Source organism: Aptenodytes patagonicus, chromosome W, assembly GCF_965638725.1.
Source record: "Aptenodytes patagonicus chromosome W, bAptPat1.pri.cur, whole genome shotgun sequence".
Lineage (NCBI taxonomy): Eukaryota > Metazoa > Chordata > Aves > Sphenisciformes > Spheniscidae > Aptenodytes > Aptenodytes patagonicus.
Window position 1 is genome coordinate 33,049,618 of NC_134981.1, and position 20,720 is coordinate 33,070,337.

Below are 20,720 nucleotides of genomic sequence, written 5' to 3' on the forward strand. Positions count from 1 at the left end.
CACCATGGAGAAGGGTATCCAGTTCCTGAGGGAATTAGCTGTGCTGGAGGTGATTTATGATGACCTGAGCAATGAACAGCTATCCAAAGATCCAGATGAAGTCAAGTGCACATGACCCATGTGGCGGAAGTTTATAAGGAGCGCACCATCGTCATATGCCAATTCATTGGCAGTAATGACCTGGAAAGACGGAGAGGAACAAACGGTGGATGAATTGGCTAGTCAACTCCGGCAATATGAGGAAAGTCTCTCTTCCTCCCTCGTCTCGGCTGTGGAGAAACTGTCCCGGGAGATCCAGCAGCTCCGAGAGGATAGGTCCTATTCCTCACCTGTACGGACCAATATCTCGGCTTTAAGGAGTCAGCGCTCTTTTGCTCAAGAGAAAGAATATAAAGGGTACACACCACGGGGCACCCTATGGTTTTACCTGCGTGACCACGGAGAGGACATGAGGAAGTGGGATGGGAAACCTACTGCAGCCCTAGGGGCACGGGTACGTGAATTACAAGAGAAAACAATCACAGAAAGAGGTTCTTCCAGGAAAATTGCTGCTCCAGTTTCCAGCGGGCAGTTCCCCAGACAGGGTAGAAGGGCTGATCTTACTCCTGAACTTAATGAAGAAACTTCTGACTCGTATGTACGAGAAGTGAGAAACGAGTACTGTGATGAGGATTAGAGGGGCCCTGCCTCCAGCCAGGGGGAGGAAAGGGACAACCGGGTTTACTGGACTGTGTGGATTCGGTGGCCTGGCACATCAGACCCACAGGAGTATAAGGCTCTAGTGGACACCAGTGCACAGTGTACCCTAATGCCATCAAGCTATATAGGGGCAGAACCCATCTGTATTTCTGGGGTGACAAGGGGGATCCCAACAGCTAACTGTATTGGAAGCCGAAGTGAGTCTAACTGGGAATGGGTGGCAGAAGCCCCCCATTGTGACTGGCCCAGAGGCTCCGTGCATCCTTGGCATAGACTACCTCAGGAGAGGGTATTTCAAGGACCCAAAAGGGTACCGGTGGGCTTTTGGTATAGCTGCCTTGGAGATGGAGGAAATTAAACAGCTGTCCACCTTGCCTGGTCTCTCGGAGGACCCCTCTGTTGTGGGGTTGCTGAAGGTCGAAGACCAACAGGTGCCAATCGCTACCACCACGGTGCACCAGCGGCAATATCGCACCAACCAAGACTCCTTGATTACGATCCATGAGCTGATTCGTCAACTGGAGAGCCAAGGAGTGATCAGCAAGACTCGCTCACCCTTTAACAGTCCCATATGGCCAGTGCGGAAGTCTAATGGAGAGTGGAGACTAACAGTAGACTATCGTGGCCTAAATGAAGTCACGCCACCGCTGAGTGCTGCTGTGCCGGACATGCTAGAACTTCAATACGAACTGGAGTCAAAGGCAGCCAAGTGGTATGCCACAGTTGATATTGCTAATGCGTTTTTCTCAATCCCTTTGGCAGCAGAGTGCAGGCCACAATTTGCTTTCACTTGGAGGGGCGTCCAGTACACCTGGAACCGACTGCCCCAGGGGTGGAAACACAGCCCCACCATTTGCCATGGACTGATCCAGACTGCACTGGAACAGGGTGAGGCTCCGGAACAGCTGCAATACATTGATGACATCATCGTGTGGGGCAACACAGCAGGAGAAGTTTTTGAAAAAGGGAAGAAAATAGTCCAAATCCTGCTGAAGGCCGGTTTTGCCATAAAACAAAGTAAGGTCAAGGGACCTGCACAGGAGATCCAGTTTTTAGGAATAAAATGGCAAGATGGATGTTGTCAGATCCCAATGGATGTGATCAACAAAATAACAGCCATGTCTCCACCAACTAGCAAAACGGAAACACAAGCTTTCTTAGGCGTCGTGGGTTTTTGGAGAATGCATATTCCAAATTACAGTCTGATCGTAAGCCCTCTCTATCAAGTGACCCAGAAGAAGAACGATTTCAAATGGGGCCCTGAGCAACGACAAGCTTTTGAACATATTAAACCGGAGCTAGTTCATGCAGTAGCCCTGGGGCCAGTCCGGGCAGGGCAAGATGTAAAAGATGTGCTCTACACCGCAGCCGGGGAGAACGGCCCTACCTGGAGCCTCTGGCAGAAAGCACCAGGGGAGACTCAAGGTCGACCCCTAGGGTTTTGGAGTCGGGGATACAGAGGATCCGCGGCCCACTATACTCCAATTGAAAAAGAGATCTTGGCAGCCTATGAAGGGGTTCGAGCTGCTTCGGAAGTGATCAGCACCGAAGCACAGCTCCTCCTGGCACCCTGACTGCCGGTGCTGGGCTGGATGTTCAGAGGGAGGATCCCCTGTCCACATCATGCAACTGATGCTACGTGGAGGAAGTGGGTTGCCCTAATCACACAACGGGCTCGAATAGGAAACCCCAGTCGCCCAGGAATCCTGGAAGTGATCATGGATTGGCCAGAGGGCAAAGATTTTGGAATATCGCCAGAGGAGGAGGTGACGCATGCTGAGGAGGCCCCAATGTATAATGAACTACCAGAAAATGAGCAGCAATATGCCCTGTTCACTGATGGGTCCTGTCGTATTGTAGGAAAGCATCGGAGGTGGAAAGCTGCTGTATGGAGTCCTATGCGACAAGTTGTAGAAACTGCTGAAGGAGAAGGTGAATCGAGCCAATTTGCAGAAGTAAAGGCCATCCAGCTGGCTTTAGACATTGCTGACCGAGAAAAGTGGCCAGTGCTCTATCTCTCTACTGACTCATGGATGGTGGCAAGTGCCCTGTGGGGGTGGTTGCAGCAATGGAAGCGGAGCAACTGGCAGTGCAGAGGCAAACCCATCTGGGCTGCCACATTGTGGCAAGATATTGCTGCCCGGGTGGAGAACCTGGTTGTAAAAGTCCGTCACGTAGATGCTCACATACCTAAGAGTTAGGCTACTGAAGAACATCAAAACAGCCAGCAGGTGGATCAGGCTGCTAAGATTGAAGTGGCTCAGGTGGATCTGGGCTGGCAACAGAAGGGTGAATTATTTCTAGCTCGGTGGGCCCATGACACCTCAGGTCACCAAGGAAGAGATGCAACATACAGATGGGCTCGTGATCGAGGGGTGGACTTGACCATGGATACTATAGCACAGGTTATCCATGAATGCGAAACATGCGCTGCAATCAAGGAAGCCAAGCGGTTAAAGCCTCTTTGGTATGGAGGACGATGGCTGAAATATCAATATGGGGAGGCCTGGCAGATCGATTATATCACACTCCCACAAACCCGCCAAGGTGCTGACAATGGTGGAGGCAACCACGGGATGGCTGGAAACATATCCCGTGCCCCATGCCACTGCCCGGAACACTATCCTGGGCCTTGAAAAGCAAGTCCTATGGCGACATGGCACCCCAGAAAGAACTGAGTCAGACAACGGGACTCATTTCCGAAACAACCTCCTAGACACCTGGACCAAAGAGCATGGCATTGAGTGGGTGTATCACATCCCCTATCATGCACCAGCCTCCGGGAAAATGGAACGATACAATGGACTGTTAAAGACTACGCTGAGAGCAATGGGTGGCGGGACGTTCAAACATTAGGATACCCATTTAGCAAAGGCCACCTGGTTAGTCAACACTCGGGGATCTGCCAATCGAGCAGGCCCTTCCCAGTCAGAACTTTTACGTACTGTAGATGGGAATAAAGTCCCTGTAGTGCACATAAAAAATATGCTGGGGAAGTCAGTCTGGGTTATTCCTGCCTCGGGCAGAGGCAGACCCATCCGTGGGATTGCTTTTGCTCAAGGACCTGGGTGCACTTGGTGGATAATGCGGAAGGATGGGGAAGTCCGATGTGTGCCTCAAGGGGATTTGATTTTGGGTGAGAATAGCCAATGATCTGAATTATGTGATGTTAAGTACTAATTATAGTTATAATAGTTATACTAATAGTACACAGATATACTAATCATACTAATAATATTATATGCCATACTAATGTTATTACAATAAGAATCACCCAGACTAATGAAGAATAACTTCAGTGAAACCAAGCAAAGCACAGTGATGATGGTACCAGAACTGACTTCAACATGAAACAATCCACCACCACACACCATCTCCATCTTTCCTGCCCTGGAAGATTATTGCAACAGGTGGAGCCCAAAGTCATGGACTAAATGAACTCACCGAACGTTTTAGAGGGATGGCCCACAGTCTAAGGGAATGATATCTCTGTGTGTGTGTGTATATATATATATAAAAAAAAATGGGGTGTTTATTAATGAAAATGTACTGGAAGATATGAGACTTGAGCATGACGCAGATGGTATAGAATAAGGGGTGGATATTGTCCTGGTTTCAGCAGGGATAGAGCTAATTTCCTTCCTAGTAGCTAGTACAATGCTGTGTTTTGTATTTAGGATGAGAACAAAGTTGATGATAAGGCACCGATGTTTTAGTTGTTGCTAGGTAATGCTTACACTAGCCAAGGACTTTTTAGTTTTCCATGCTCTACCGACTGAGGCCTTCTCAGGTGGCCGGAGGTGCACAAGAAGCTGGGAGGGGGCACAGCCAAACTGGCCAAAGAAACATTCCATACCATGTGACGTCATGCTCAGTACATAACCTGCGGGAAAGCTGGCCGGGGGGGCCGCTGCTCGGGGACTGGCTGGGCATCAGTCAGCGGGTGGTGAGCAATTGTACTGTGCATCACTTGCTTTGTATATTATTATTATTATTATTATCATATTGTTATTATTTTCATTTTATTTCAATTATTCAGTTAAACTGTTTTTATCTCAACCCACGAGGTTTTCTCACTTGTGCTCTTTCAGTTCTCTCCCCCATCCCACCGGGGTTGTGGGGTGTTAGCGAGCGGCTGCGTGGTGCTTAGTTGCCGACTGAGGTTAAACCACGACACCATCACAGGCTCTCCTGGCTGTAATGTCATTGGATATTCTCTTTTCCCAGTAGGCGGAGCATTAAGCTCAGTTTTTACAAAGAATGCTCGGCCTACGGGGCTTCCAGTAGGCCCGTATCGATTATTTAATTGATGGAGTACTTTGGGGAGTCGCGTATCCCATTGAGCCTCATGTAGTTTGAGATTCCTTTTCAATAAGCCATTGGCTCTTTCTACCATCCCATTTGATTGAGGGTAGCATGGTGTGTGGAACACCCATTTAATTCCCTGTTGTTTTGCCCAAATTTGCACTTCCTTACATGAAGAATTTGAGCCATTATCACTTTGGATAACATCAGGAGTAGGTAGATTTGAGAACCAAGACCATAACCCTCGCACTGTATTTCGCCCATCGGCTTTCCGACACTTAGTTGCCATAAGCAAGCCGGAGACTACTTCCACTCCTGTGAGGATGTATTGATATCCTGCAGAGGATTTGAATGGTCCGATACAATCAATTTGCCATGTAGACCATAAAGTTTTCCCTTCACTGATATGAGAGGTGGTGCTTTAGCAGGATGATCTGCTTGTAATTTCAGTCTACACTGGGGACATTCTGTAAGAATAGTTTCACAAGTTTTCCTGTTTATAGGCCAGCCTTTACTCAGTGCAGCAAAGTAAAGCGCTTCTTTACCTGTTGTCGTGGTTTAACCTCAGTCAGTCGGCAACTGAGCACCACACAGCCGCTTGCTCACTCCCCGCCCCTCCCGGTGGGATGGGGGAGAGAATTGGAAGAGTAGAAGTGAGAAAAACTCATGGGTTGAGATAAAAACAGTTTAATAATTGAAATAAAATAATAATAACAATAATAATAATGTAATACTAATACTAATAATAATAATATACAAAGCAAGTGATGCACAGTACAATTGCTCACCACCTGCCAACCGATGCCCAGCCAGTCCCCAAGCAGCGGCCCCCCCCAGCCAGCTCTCCTCAGTTTATATACTGAATATGACGTCATATGGTATGGAATGTCATATGCCCACCAAGTTGGGCAGGAGTGTTGATCTGCTCGAGGGTAGATTGGTCGACAGCCGGCTGAACATGAGCCGACAGCGTGCCCAGGTGGCCAAGAAGGCCAATGGCATCCTGGCCTGTATCAGAAATAGTGTGGCCAGCAGGACTCGGGAAGTGATCGTGCCTCTGTACTCGGCCCTGGTGAGGCCGCACCTCGAATACTGTGTTCAGTTTTGGGCCCCTCACTACAAGAAGGACGTCGAGGTGCTGGAGTGTGTCCAGAGAAGGGCAACGAGGCTGGTGAGGGGTCTGGAGAACAAGTCTTATGAGGAGTGGCTGAGGGAACTGGGACTGTTTAGCCTGGAGAAAAGGAGGCTGAGGGGAGACCTCATCGCTCTCTACAACTACCTGAAAGGAGGTTGTAGCGAGGTGGGTGTCGGTCTCTTCTCCCAAGTAACTAGCGATAGGACGAGAGGAATGGGCCTCAAGTTGCGCCAGGGGAGGTTTAGATTGGACGTGAGGAAAAATTTCTTTACTGAAAGAGTGGTTAAACATTGGAACAGGCTGCCCAGGGAAGTGGTTGAGTCCCCATCCCTGGAAGTATTTAAAAGACGTGTAGATGAGGCGCTTAGGGACATGGTTTAGTGGGCATGGTGGTGTTGGGTCGACGGTTGGACTCGATGATCTTAGAGGTCTTTTCCAACCTTAATGATTCTATGATTCTATGTCCCTTCGGCCAGTTTGGGTCAGTTGTCCTGGCTGTGCCCCCTCCCAGCTTCTTGTGCACCTGCAGCCTACTCAGTCGGTAGAGCATGGGAAGTTGAAAAGTCCTTGACTAGTGTAAGCGCTACCTAGCAACAACTAAACCATCGGTGTGTTTTCAACATTATTCTCATCCTAAATCCAAAACACAGCACTGTACCAGCTACTAGGAAGGAAATTAACTCTATCCCAGCTGAAACCAGGACACCTGTGTGGCCTCGGTTTTGATGTAACCATTCTCCCATTCGATACCACTCAGGATTTAAGGTAATTTTCCTAATTTTAGTTAGCTCATCTACCTTTTGATTCCACTTTGTGGCTGGTTGATTATCCTTAGCATGAGCTTTTACCCATTCCATTTTGAAAGGTGTTTTCCTGGCTATATTTAATAATAATTGCTAATCTTTGTTTCTCCAAACTGGGGATCTATTTACTTCCCAATTCAAGGTTTCCCACTGACAAAGCCATTGTGTGGCACCAGCCCACACAGCATAAGAGTCTACATATATGATTTTTGCTCCATTCTGTGCTGCCAAAACAACTGCTCTTATTTCTCCTACTTGTGCACTGCCTTCACCTTCTTCTATTACTTGTTTGCCGGTGGTAATATCTAATGCAATGGCCTTAGATTGCCATTTACCATTTACCCTTTTTGCTGAAGCATCCATAAACCAAACGTTTTCTGTTGGTGTACCCTCAGTGAGGGGCGGTGCATCCAGAATGGGTGAAGGTTTAAGAGGTTGTTGTATCGCTAAAGGGTCTGTGTTTATGGGCATCTGCAATTTGGAAACCTTAGTGTGTCCTTCAGTTAATTGCATATTTTCTGCAACTCCTGTTAGGTAGGCATACCATTTTCTGATAGTGGGTTTTTGTGCAACTCCTTCTGGGGGAGCAGTCCCCTTTAGGATTGCTTCTAATAAATTAAATGGTCCTCTAGTTTGCACAGGTTGTCCCTGATGTATTTTCTCAACTTGTTTAACTGCTCGGACTAAAGATAAAAGTCCCTTTTCCCATTCAGAGTATCGTTGTTCTGTTTCTTTAAATGCAGTTGAGCTAAACAATAAAGGTCTTTTTGGCCCATCGGGGCCAGTTTGGAACAGGTTACAGTAAGTAGCGTGTTCAGCGAAACCCCATTCGGCTATAATAGGGTCGCGGGGGTGTACTGGTCCCAGTGACTGATATGTTTTTAATTCTTCAGTTAAAGTTTTCACCGCCTCTTTATGTTCTAATTTCCACTCCCAGGGTTTGCCTTTCCGTAAGAGTGAGTATAATGGACGGGAAATGATAGAAAATCCAGGTACATGCTTCCTCCAATATCCTAAAGTTCCCATCAATTGTTGTAACTCCTTCCTTGATTGGGGCATTTGCAGTTGTTCAATTTTTCTTAAGGTATCTGGAGGAATCGCTGCAACTGCCTGCCATCCACCAAGTACCTAAAAATTTTACTTCTTTACTGGGTCCCTGACATTTTCCGGGTGGAATCTCAATTTCTGCTTTATTTAGTGCTTGCCATCCTGCTGCTGCCGCTTCACCCACCTTCTCAGGGGAGGTTCCTCCAATCAGAATATCATCTATATATTGGTACAGTTTCACTTCTTGGGGGAGCGAGACTGTAAAAGTTCAGCAAGTGCGACATGAGCAATTGTGGGTGAATGTTTATATCCCTGTGGGAGTCTGTTAAAGGTGTATTGTACTCCCTCCCAAGTGAAAGCAAACTTCTCTTTATTCTCCTCCTTCAAGGGAACCATAAAGAACATCATATCTTTTACATCTAGCGCGGCCATCCATGGGTGTGCAGCTGCTTGCAAAGTAGCTGTTAAGTTTGCAATGTTTGGTACCGCAGCTGTTAGCGGGGCTGTATTGGCATTCAGGCGCCGATAATCGACTGTTAAATGCCACCTCCCGTCTGGCTTCCGAAGTGGCCAGACAGGTGAGTTATATGGTGAGTGGGTTCTGGAGATAATTTGTCGTTTCTCCAAATCAGCTATGACTTCAGAAATTCCATTCCGTGCCGCAGCAGAAATCGGATATTGCGGCACGTTAGTAATTTTTGACTCGGGGAGGGCAGGGGCTGCGCGAAGTGCGCGCACTGCGGCCTCCCGATTTCTACCAGGGTTGGGATCGGTGTTTGAGCCAAAGGACCGCACGCTGCCATTCGGCAGGTGCCAGGTTCGGCCGTTCAAAACATCGAAACCTAAAATATTTTCATGATGATCTTTAATTGCAAAGCGAGTAGTCGACATGCGTTTCTCGCCCGGGAGCCATAAATTGGCCTTGGCAGTTTGACACATAACACTCGCTCCGTTCACACCGGTAATCTTAACTCTTTGCCATCCGGATCGCACGCCCAGCTTCTCGGCACCTTGTTGTGTTAATATTGAAATTTGTGCTCCTGTATCTATTAAAAACTTCACCAATTGTCCTTGAGGGCCAACTGGAATTAAAATGTATGGGCCATTATCACTTATCCATTGATAAGCCTCCACTTTCCGGACAGGCAGGCCCAATTGCCTTCCAGACACTACCCGATTTTTGGCTTCATGCCCTGCAATTCCTCCCTAAGGGGGAGGAAGGGGTTGTCTCCATTTCTGGGAACTGGTGTTGGAAGAGTTGAAATACACTCCTTTCTTTCACTGTTATCTCGTGTCTGGAATGCTTCAATCAGACTCAAGATAATGCCAGTAGGCTGTCCTTGAATCGCAGCTCTGGGAATGCCTAGGGCTAATGCATTCCTCCACAATTCATTTCTCTGTTCTCGAGAGTCTGTTTGCGGGTTTTTAAATTTGTTTCTAGTTTCTGTTCCCTGCTTCACATGTCTTATTTTGTGATCTCCTCCCCGGCCTTCAGATTTTTTCAACTGGTGCATCGTCCCAGCCCATTTCACGGCTGCAGTTAACAATGCCGTGCATTAATTCTGCCCATGTAGGGAGTTGCTTGCGGGCATTTTGAGCGTTATCACCTCGTCTGTCATTATATTCTGTGTCTTTCTTGATCTGATCTCGTTTTGCAACTAGATGGGGTTTAAGAATTGCCGGGGCTCCTCTGATCAGTGGTTTTAGCATTGCGAAATTGACTGTAGCAGATAGTGGAACATCATGGGGTCCTCCTTGGTGCATGGCTTGTATGCAAGCGGCTTTTGTGATGGCTGTAGAGAGCTCACTTAAATATTTGATGGGGATTATGGAGGGTTCACCTCGCTCCATGGTGTCTATTCCTCCAGCCCAATAAGCTACTCGGCTGGTGATAGAATGGGGTGTATTTGTTGGGTCGGGTCCTAAATTTAAGAAAACTCCCAGACCCCAATAGCCATTTCCTTCGTCTTCACTCAACATTATTCGGTCACCCCTGCTTAGGCATACTCGCCACAAGTATTCAGTTTCAGTTTCACCTGGTTTCCTGCTATATCTCTCTTGCAAATTTGTTAATTGCAATGGACCCCAGGGAATGGTTCGCGTAGTGTGTTGTGGATGACCACCCCGAGGTCCCACAGTTCTTTCTGTTTTAACAATGGGTCTGGTTTCATATTCAGGAGGATTTGTGGAGAACAAAGGATCGTCATCTTCTGGCTCGCTATCATCGGGATCACCCCAGATATCTCCATCCCAGTCTTCAGGGGATACTATTAGTTTCCTGATCTGTATGATGTCAGGGGGGCGGGGAGCCTGCATAAGCATCATCTCGACCCTTTCTCCCAACTTTTGTCTTTTCTCCTTTTCTTCCTGTAACTGTTTCTGCAGCTGTTCAATTTTTAAAGACAGTAACAACTCAGTTGTCTTCCTATCTTCTAGTTCTTTCTCTAGGTCCTGCTCCTTCCTATTTCTATTCTTTATTTCTTGATATGCAGCTTCTAAACAGGTACCTAGCATCTTGCAGATAACTCCTTTTCCCTTTCCATCCTTTGTGTGGCCCCTAGCTACTTTTAGGTGCTCTTCAACGGCTTCCCAATTATGCCAATTGTCACGAGCCCATTCTTCTGAGAATTTGGGACTCGGATTCACTCCATGCCTCCGTAAATAATCAGTGATACTACTTGCCATCCTGCCGACTACGCCAATTTGTCGCGGATGGAGTGAGACTGCACTTCACTCGTAAGAGAGAAGCAACAATACACTTCATTGATAGAAAACAGTGAGTTAACAAAGTTCAATGGTAAATGCGACAGTGGTTTAACAAGATTCGATGGCAAGGTACACTTGATTATTTACTGCATAGAGGACAGGGTCAGACATTACTGTTAGGGAGACCCTCCCGTTGAGTCATGAGGTTCAGAAAGGACCCCCTTGCTTTCTAAACTCCTTCTCAGAGAGGAGTCTAGGTGCGGCTGGATCCAATCCTAGTCCCAGACTTGGTCAACGGTTTATGTCTAAAGGATTATATATGCACAATTAATCCTTTATATCACTTAGCTAAGATTTCAAAGTTTAGCATGCTATTAGTCCCTCACCGAGGATCTGTTGCAGCAAGGAATCTCTCAAACTCGAGGAGTAACCTTGAGAGGCGTCCCTACTCAAGGGGAGATCCCGCCGTGCAGCCCGCTGCCATGCAGGAGAGCTCAATGGGCCCTGGGCTGTCCACTATTTATAGAGTAAGATGATTGACTTATAGTCATATTTGCATATCAGCAAGTCTTTTGACTCACTGCTCCAGGCAGCCCTTGGCTACTATGTTGCCATCCATCCCCAAAGTCCAGCATAACCTGTATGCAGCCACAATGACTCCCATTGGTGGTCATTGCTTATGCAGGTCAAGGGGAGAACACCACCACACTAGCTTGCACAACACAAAATAATGCAGGTTAAATAACCTAAACCACAGTACGCTTTCAGTTTCAAAATTACAACATGTTGGCTGCTTGTGTTTACAATCCCATGGGTGGGGAGCTTGAAAGGGTTTATAAAGCTGGCTTGTGCCTTTTCACCACCATCCTTAGTCCAATAACTCCAGCTGCAGTATTACCGAGGTTATGTCATGTACATGTCTGTGTGTAAATAACTGAATAAACACAGGAAAGGACTTTCTTGATCCTCCATTCTTTCCATAAAAAAAAAATCATTTAGTGCCATTAATTAGATTTATCCTCATTTAATCTGGTCACCTAAAATGTGGTCTTAAGCTTTTTTTAAGCTTTGGTGCCAGAAAAGATACCTAAATACATGGTTGGACACATAAATAGTGGTCTGACAACTCTAAAATGTCAACATGTCTTCAGCTTCAAAGGACAGCTAGAATATTTAGGTTATTTTCTATTGAAAACTACCATCTGAAAATGCATACTTTCATATAATGGATCAAAATCACTTAATATGAAACCTAACAAAACCAAACATATTAATAACTTTTGCACTTATGCATAGGTCAAATGCTTGATCCTAAAAATATTTAATTTGATTAATAAGAGTAATCCCATCACATCATCTAGTATCTTCCTCAGATGAATAACATTATTCACCTTACCTAATTTTCACCTTACTTAATTTTCAGAATCAGTCCCAACACATCACATTTCATCCTCCCTTACTGTAGTTCTGTTGAAAAACATGGAGATACATTTCATTTTTCCACCATTTTCACAAGTATTTACCCTATCTCCATATCCTGGGATTCAAAAATACCTCAAGGGATTTTCAATCAGAAGAAATATTGTTGTAGGCTTGATTTCACCTTTTTTCACTGCCACCACACAGGAAAATAAACATGTTCTATGCTGAAATTAATCAAATTCAGAGATCTTTTGACAGTAGTGCTCTAGCTTCTTCTTTCACTGCTTCATCAATCACAACTAAATCATGATGGCTGGTGAGGCACTGGAGGATTGACATGGCAGTGCGTCAATATCTGTAACTGTAGTATTGTTGTTGCCTGGTAAAATATTAGCAGAGGGGATTGTTGACTGAGCAGCAATTCCCCAGATGTATGGAGCCATTAGGGCACATTACTTTCAAAGCCCATTGGCCCCAGAAGACTGTAACAACAGCTTAACCTTAGCAAGGGTATAACATTTGTGCTGGACTATCCATGTCCAGGTCCAGACCATATTCATGTGGAGCTTTCGGCTGTCTCTCAGCATGTGGCTGGGGAACCATCACTGAATAGACAAGTTACTAATGCAGTTCCCCGGGGAACCTGTGGCCCTAGGACAGGTCACAGTTTTTAATCAATGACTTGGAAAAAACCAAAGTCATTACAGATAACATTTCCAATGGTCACAAAGACTGATGGAAGGCCAAATAAGAGAGCAGGTCCTTAACCCCAAATAATTTTAATGCCCGGAAGCTAGGCACAGACAGTGCATTTAATAAAGCTAAATGTAAAGTCACACAGTGTCCAAGTGATGACTGATGATTGGTCTCCTCTGTGCCCATTAGCACCCCGATGTGATTACTTACTATCATTTTGGGGCTGCAAACAACAGCCAGTTATTGAGCCATATGCATTCATATAGTTATGGAAGGTGTGACTGACAGAAGACAGGTATTCCAAGTCCTATAGATTCAGTGAGTGAATAGGCTTTATGCAGAACTGGAATACAAGGCTACTCAGCTAGAAAGAGCTCAAGCAGCGATTTATTTGGGGGCAGTCATTAACAGGTCACGCTAAGATCATGCTGGGAGAGATCAGTGCCTGGCCAATCAATTAGGATGTGGAATGATCAGTTATTCAAAGCAAGGCTGTTTCTGTATAATTTCCCTATAGTTTTAGTTTCCTTAACCTGTTGATCTTGGAGGTGTACAAAACGGGAGTCCCTTATCATGTGGTTAGGTCACACTGTTTGCCAGACACAAAGGAGGAGAGAACAATTTTAGGTTTGGCCTTAGAATAAGCAGAGATTGTATGGCTATCTCATTTCCAATACCTGTAATTGAATCATCTATCAGGGGTTTCACAAATGAAGACTTGAATTTGCTCTCGCCTTAGCATGGCTGAAGCTAAGAGCATTTCCATGGTATCTGCTGAATACTCAGACATTCGATTTCTCAGACTGTGATGATATATACTTTGCAGTGTCTAACACCATAAAACATGGCTCCAGCATTTCCATCTAGCTTTATGAGTTGACTCAAGAGTTAGCAATGCAAGGAAACGCATTTTCACATTTTACAAGGTATCTGTATAAAAAGAAAAATCTTCTGGTGACATTATTGAGCCTTTGCTTGCAGTACGGTAATATAGAATGTTCCTGCTCCTCCTGGGAAGCATGTAATAGTACATCTAAAACCAAAGAACATAGGCATACAATAGGTAGAAAAATATGGTTTGGGTACCAATAAATGAGAGAGAGTTCCAAGGGCCAATGAGAAGGATTCAATATTGGAAAACTTGTTCTATTTTGATAGATTGTAATGTGTCAATCCATTTTAACTAAACACAGGGAAGGCTCACAGGCAACTTGATTGTACTGTGTAAGTACTTGCATGAACCACAGCAATTATGGGCACCAGTGACACAGCCAGGAGCAGTCTGAGGACTATCAAGAAGGACTACAGAGCCCTGGGAGCAGCAGTAAGGGACTCAGGAGCGCAGGTAGTTTTTTCATCAATCCTGCCGGTCAAAGGGAAGGGGTTTGAAAGGGCCAGTCGAATCTGGCGAGTCAACAAATGGTTACGGGACTGGTGCCGCAGCCAGGAGTTCGGCTACTTACACCATGGGACTCGCTTTGAGAAACCTGGTCTACTGGGGGCTGACGGGGTCCATCTGTCAGAGGAGGGGAAGAGCATCTTCAATCATAGGCTTGCCAAGCTGGTGAAGAGGGCTTTAAACTAGAGATGCCAGGGGAGGGGAACCTCAGTCCATCCCACTCCTACCAGTTTGATGCCAGGGCCAGGAATAGATGCCCAGAGCCTGGAGAAGGAACACAGGTCAGCAGGAGAGCGCCTGAAGAGCAGCACAAAGGAACTCCAGCCAGTAAGACAGCTTCATCGGGGGCCCAACTTAAATGCCTCTATGCAAACGCACGTAGCATGGGGAATAAACAAGAGGCGTTAGAGACGTGCGCACGCCTGCAGGGCTACAACCTTACTGGCATCACGGAGACGTGGTGGGATGGCTCCTATGACTGGAGTGTTGGGATGGAGGGATACAGGCTCTTTAGGAAGGACAGGCAGGGGAGACGAGGAGGGGGTGTCACCCTCTTTGTCAATGACCAGCTGGAGTGCATGGAGCTCTGCCTGGGGATGGATGAGGAGCCGACCGAGAGCTTATGGGTCAGGATTAAAGGGAAGGCAGGGACAGGTGACATTACGGTAGGAGTCTGCTACAGGCCACCTGACCAGGAAGACCGAGCGGATGAGGCCCTCTATAGACAGATAGGAGTAGCCTCACGCTCACAAGCCCTGGTCCTCATGGGGGACTTCCAACCACCCCGACATCTGTTGGAGGGACAACACGGCAGGGCATAAGCAATCCGGGAGGTTCCTGGAATGCGTCGATGATAACTTCCTTCTCCAAGTGGTAGAGGAGCCAATGAGGAGAGGTGCTATGCTGGACCTTGTTCTCACCAACAAGGAGGGGCTGGTGGGGAATGTGAAGCTCAAGGGCAGCCTGGGCTGCAGTGACCACAAAATGGTGGAGTTCAAGATCCGTAGGGCACCGAGGAGGGCGCACACAAGCTCGCTACCCCGGACTTCAGGAGAGCAGACTTTGGCCTCTTCAGGGATCTGCTTGGTAGAGTGCCATGGGACAAAGCCCTGGAGGGAAGAGGGGCCCAAGAAAGCTGGGTAATAGTCAAGGATCACCTCCTTCAAGCTCAGGAGCGATGCATCCCAACAAAGAGGGAGTCAGGCAAAAATGCCAGGAGGCCTGCGTGGATGAACAAGGAGCTCCTGGACAAACTCAAACACAAAAAGGAAGCCTACAGAGGGTGGAAGCAAGGACAGGTAGCCTGGGAGGAATACAGAGAAATTGTCCGAGCAGCCAGGGATCAGGTTAGGAAAGCTAAAGCCCTGATAGAATTAAATCTGGCCAGGGACAGCAAGGGCAACAAGAAAAGATTCTATAGGTATGTCGGGGATAAAAGGAAGACGAGGGAAAATGTGGGCCCTCTCCGGAACGAAACGGGAGACCTGGTTACCCGGGACATGGAGAAGGCGGAGGTACTCAATGACTTTTTTGCCTCGGTCTTCACCAGCAAGTGCTCGAGCCTCACCGCCCAAGCCGCAGAAGGCAAAGGAGGGGACTGGGAGAATGAAGAGCCACTCACTGTGGGAGAACATCAGGTTCAAGACCATCTAAGGCACCTGAAGCTGCACAAGTCCATGGGATGCGATGAGATCCATCTGCGGGTCCTGAAGGGACTGGCAGATGAAGTTGCTAAGCCACTATCCATCGTATTTGAGAAGTCCTGGCAGTCCGGAGAAGTTCCCACTGACTGGAAAAGGGGAAACATAACCCCCATTTTTAAAAAGGGAAAAAAGGAAGACCCGGGGAACTACAGGCCAGTCAGTCTCACCTCTGAGCCTGGGAAGATCATGGAACAGATCCTCCTGGAAGCTATGCTAAGGCACATGGAGGACAGGGAGGTGATTCGAGACAGCCAGCATGGCTTCACCAAGGGCAAGTCCTGCCTGACCAACCTAGTGGCCTTCTATGATGGAGTGACTACATCAGTGGACAAGGGAAGGGCTACAGATGTCGTCTATCTGGACCTCTGCAAGGCCTTTGACCTGGTCCCCCACAACATCCTTCTCTCTAAACTGGAGAGGTATGGATTTGATGGGTGGACTGTCCGGTGGGTGAGGAATTGGTTAGATGGTCGCATCCAGAGGGTAGTGGTCAACGGCTCAATGTCCAGATGGAGGTTGGTGACGAGTGCCATCCCGCAGGGGTCCGTATTGGGACCGGTACTATTTAATATCTTCATCCATGCCATAGACAGTGGGATTGAGTGCACCCTCAGCAAGTTTGCAGATGACACCAAGCTGAGTGGTGCGGTCGACACGCCAGAGGGACGGCATGCCATCCAGAGGGACCTGGACAAGCTCGAGAAGTGGGCCCGTGTGAACCTCATGAGCTTCAACAAGGCCAAGTGCAAGGTCCTGCACCTGGGTCGGGGCAACCCCCGGTATCAATACAGGCTGGGGGATGAAGGGATTGAGAGCAGCCCTGCCGAGAAGGACTTGGGGATACTCGTGGATGAAAAGCTGGACATGAGCCAGCAATGTGCGCTCGCAGCCCAGAAGGCCAATCGTATCCTGGGCTGCATCAAAAGAAACGTGGCCAGCAGGTCGAGGGAGGGGATTCTGCCCCTCTACTCTGCTCTGGTGAGACCCCACCTGGAGTACTGCGTCCAGCTCTGGAGCCCTCAGCATAAGAAAGACATGGACCTGTTGGAGCAGGTCCAGAAGAGGGCCACGAAAATGATCAGGGGGATGGAACACCTCTCCTATGAAGAAAGGCTGAGAGAGCTGGGGTTGTTCAGCCTAGAGAAGAGAAGGCTTTGGGGAGACCTTATTGCAGCCTATCAGTACTTAAAGGGGGCTTATAAAAAAGATGGCAGCAGACTTTTTAGCAGGGCCTGTTGCGACAGGACAAGGGGGAATGGCTTTAAACTAAAGGGGGGTAGCTTTAGACTAGATATGAGGAAGAAACTTTTTACGCTGAGGGTGGTGAAACACTGGAACCGGTTGCCCAGAGAGGTGGTGGATGCCCCATCCCTGGAAACATTCAAGGTTAGGCTGGACGGGGCTCTGAGCAACCTGATCTAGTTGAAGATGTCCCTGCCCACGGCAGGGGGGTTGGACTAGATGACCTTTAGAGGTCCCTTCCAACCCAAACTATTCTATGATTCTATGATTCTATGAATAGGATAATAGAGAGCTTGTCAGTCTGTCAAACAAATATATGACAAGATCAAATAGCTGGAAGCTGAAGTGAGGTAGTTCAAACTAGTAATAAAATGTTATTGTTGTTTTAAATGAGGAATTATTAATTAAGGAATGATTGCAAAGATTGTGTTGTGATATGACCTATCATTGACAACTTTCAATTAAAGCTTGAATGTTTTTCTGGGAGAGGCACTATAGTTAAATGAGAATTTGTTTTAGTCATACAGTCTGTGCTGTAGAACTGAAGCTAAATACCACAGACTGATCCATTCTAGTTTGATAATCTAAGCCTCTATAACATAAACATTTCTTTAATCTCAGTAAACAGGAAAAATAATCTTTTTTTTTTCTGTGTGGAAGATACATATTCCAAATATTATAACACATCGCTAATAAGTAGCTGTATTTCTGCTGCTGAATCTTAATGCTTGTTGGAGAATATGATCTGCAGATGCTTTAAATTTATAGTTGGAGTTTTTTGGGGTTTTTTTTTCTGAATGAAAATGTTTCTGTTCTTGCAGAGTAGCTTGGTCTTAGCTAAGAAAAATGTGATTTCTCCTTACCAGAAAACACAAGTCCATTGTGGACAACTCTGCTCTGTATCCATTCCATCAGGCTTTGTTTCTCTGTTCCACCACCTTGATTTCTCTAGGCAATTTATTCCAGTGCTTCACTCTCCTTCCAATTAAGCAAATTATTTCTAGGCATAAAACATGAAGAATGGATTATTCCCCCTCTTTGCAACCACCTTTTATGTATTTGAAGATTTTTTTGTTCCTGCAGTTCTCTCCTTTCCAGGTTAAATAACCCAATTTGTTCAATCATTTTTCATAGATCACATTTTTAGACTCCTGAACATTCTCATTTTTCTCTACTGAATTATCTTCAACTGGTCCATGTATAACTGGAAAATTGCTCTGAATGAAGCCTTTAAATGCTTAATCAATAGGAAGGATTCCTTCATGTCTTGCAGGCTACACTCGGGGTTATAAATTCCATTTGATCCCAAAGAGCTCTGGTCTTTTTTCCATCAAGATGACATTGTTGAATCATGTTGAGTTAGTCCCCTGTATGGCCAGCATTTTATAGGGATGGCCCATAGTCTAAGGGAATGATATCTGTATGTATATATAAAAAAACAGGAAAAGTGGTGGTGATTAATTGGGATGTACTGGAAAGTGTGAGGACCTGGGCATGACGTAGATGGTATAGAATAAGGGGTGGATACTGCCCTGGTTTCGGCTGGGATAGAGTTAATTTTCTTCCTAGTAGCTGGTACAGTGCTGTGTTTTGGATTTAGGATGAGAATAATGTTGATAACACACTGATGTTTTAGTTGTTGCTAAGTAGTGCTTACACTAGTCAAGGCCTTTTCAGCTTCTCATGCCCTGCCAGCGAGAAGCTGGGAGGGGGCACAGCCAGGACAGCTGACCCAAACTGGCCAAAGGGATATTCCATACCATATGATGTCATGCTCAGTATATAAACTGGGGGGAGTTAGCCGGGGGAGGGGTGACCGCTGCTCGGGAACTGGCTGGGCATTGGTTGGCAGGTGGTGAGCAATTGCATTGTGCATCACTTATTTTGTATATTGTTTTATCATTATTGTTACTATTTTTTTCCCTTCCTTTTCTGTCCTATTAGGGTCTTTATCTCAACCCACGAATTTTACTTTTTTTTTTCCGATTCTCTCCCCCATCCCACTGGTGCGGGGGGAGTGAGCGAACGGCTGTGTGGTGTTTAGCTGCCTGCTGGGTTAAACCACAACACCTAAGCATCACTCAAGTAACCAGCACTGGGTGCACACAAGGGACTTACTTATTCATTCCCTGTCTCAGCTATTATTTCTGACCAAGCTGTTGATTTAATACTACATGAAGAAGGCAAGACTTATATTCAGTAACTGTATTGCAAATTAGCTGCATCCTTCTGAAAGTCTAATGATTGCAGAATATCTCTTGTTTTATTCAAGCAATTGTCAATATCCTGGCTGTATTACAAAGTTCGGTTTTCAGTCCATTTGCTTGTGTTAGCTGGATCAGCTCGCAGGACCAAACAGAGCTGATCCATCCAAATCATTGTGTCAGAGTACTTCCTTGACAATATTTTTCAGAATGTGGATTTTGCACAATAACATTGTACGTTGAACAAAACTGTCAATAGCAGTAATATATGTAGGCTCCTTTACTTGTTTGTAACACCTTCTTTTCATCTATATTTGCTAAGGTCCACGTGCTCACTGGCATGTAGATATGCAAAGATACAAAAGACACTGGTCACATCCACAGCAATAATCCACAGGCAGCAACAAGATAATGAAAACTGAGACATCATGACTACAAGTTCCAAATATTCCATCTATTTGTATGAGTGAGAGAGTCATCGAGCACAGAAACACGCACAGACTTAGCACTTTCTCAAGATTGCATCACTCTGAGCTGTGTCATTCTCTGCGCCACTCAGCCCATGGCCTGTGAACCGCTACCCCCCTGCAGCAGATCTGGAGATGCAGAGCTGCACACTTTGGTTAGAAGAAAGCCCAGAACATACATATACACATTCCCATGCAGTTAGCTGGTTTTCAAGAGAGCCTGCAGGTAAACATGGTGAAGAACTAGTTCCTGAATTCTGTCAGCACCTCATCAAAATGTTTGCAATTAAAATAGTGAAATGATTACGGGTTTGTAACTACTGTCCTTTCATTTAGCTTTGTTTACAGAAGGATTTCCACAGAAAATGTTTCCTTCTTGCAGAGCAAGGCAAGGGCAGATATTAAGCTCTTTCACTGGTGCACAGAAATCACTCTGCCAGTCCTGCATTTTGTTTGCAATATTCCATGTTGTTCAGGAAGGTAGGATGTGGGTACGAAGTATGCAGGGGAAAGAGGACAAACAACATTTGAGGCATAAAGAGGTAGAGGGACTTGCAATAGGGGGGACACATGGATTTCCTTTTTTTAGAATAAATTAGGATCCTACCCATATCTTATCTAGCCTTGGAATTTACACAGTTCAGACGTACAGCAGTCTGATGGGTCAGGTATTTCGGGCAAATGTGTCACTTGTCAGGAATGGAGTGCTACAGCAGAGATGTCTGTTGTGGAACAGGAAAGTACCATGTGAGCCACAAAAGGCATCGATGCTGATATGGAATATCCCTCTGGATAGAATCATAGAATCATTTAGGTTGGAAAAGACCCTTAAGATCATTGAGTCCAACTGTAAACCTAATACTGCCAAGTCCACCACTAAACCATGGCCCTA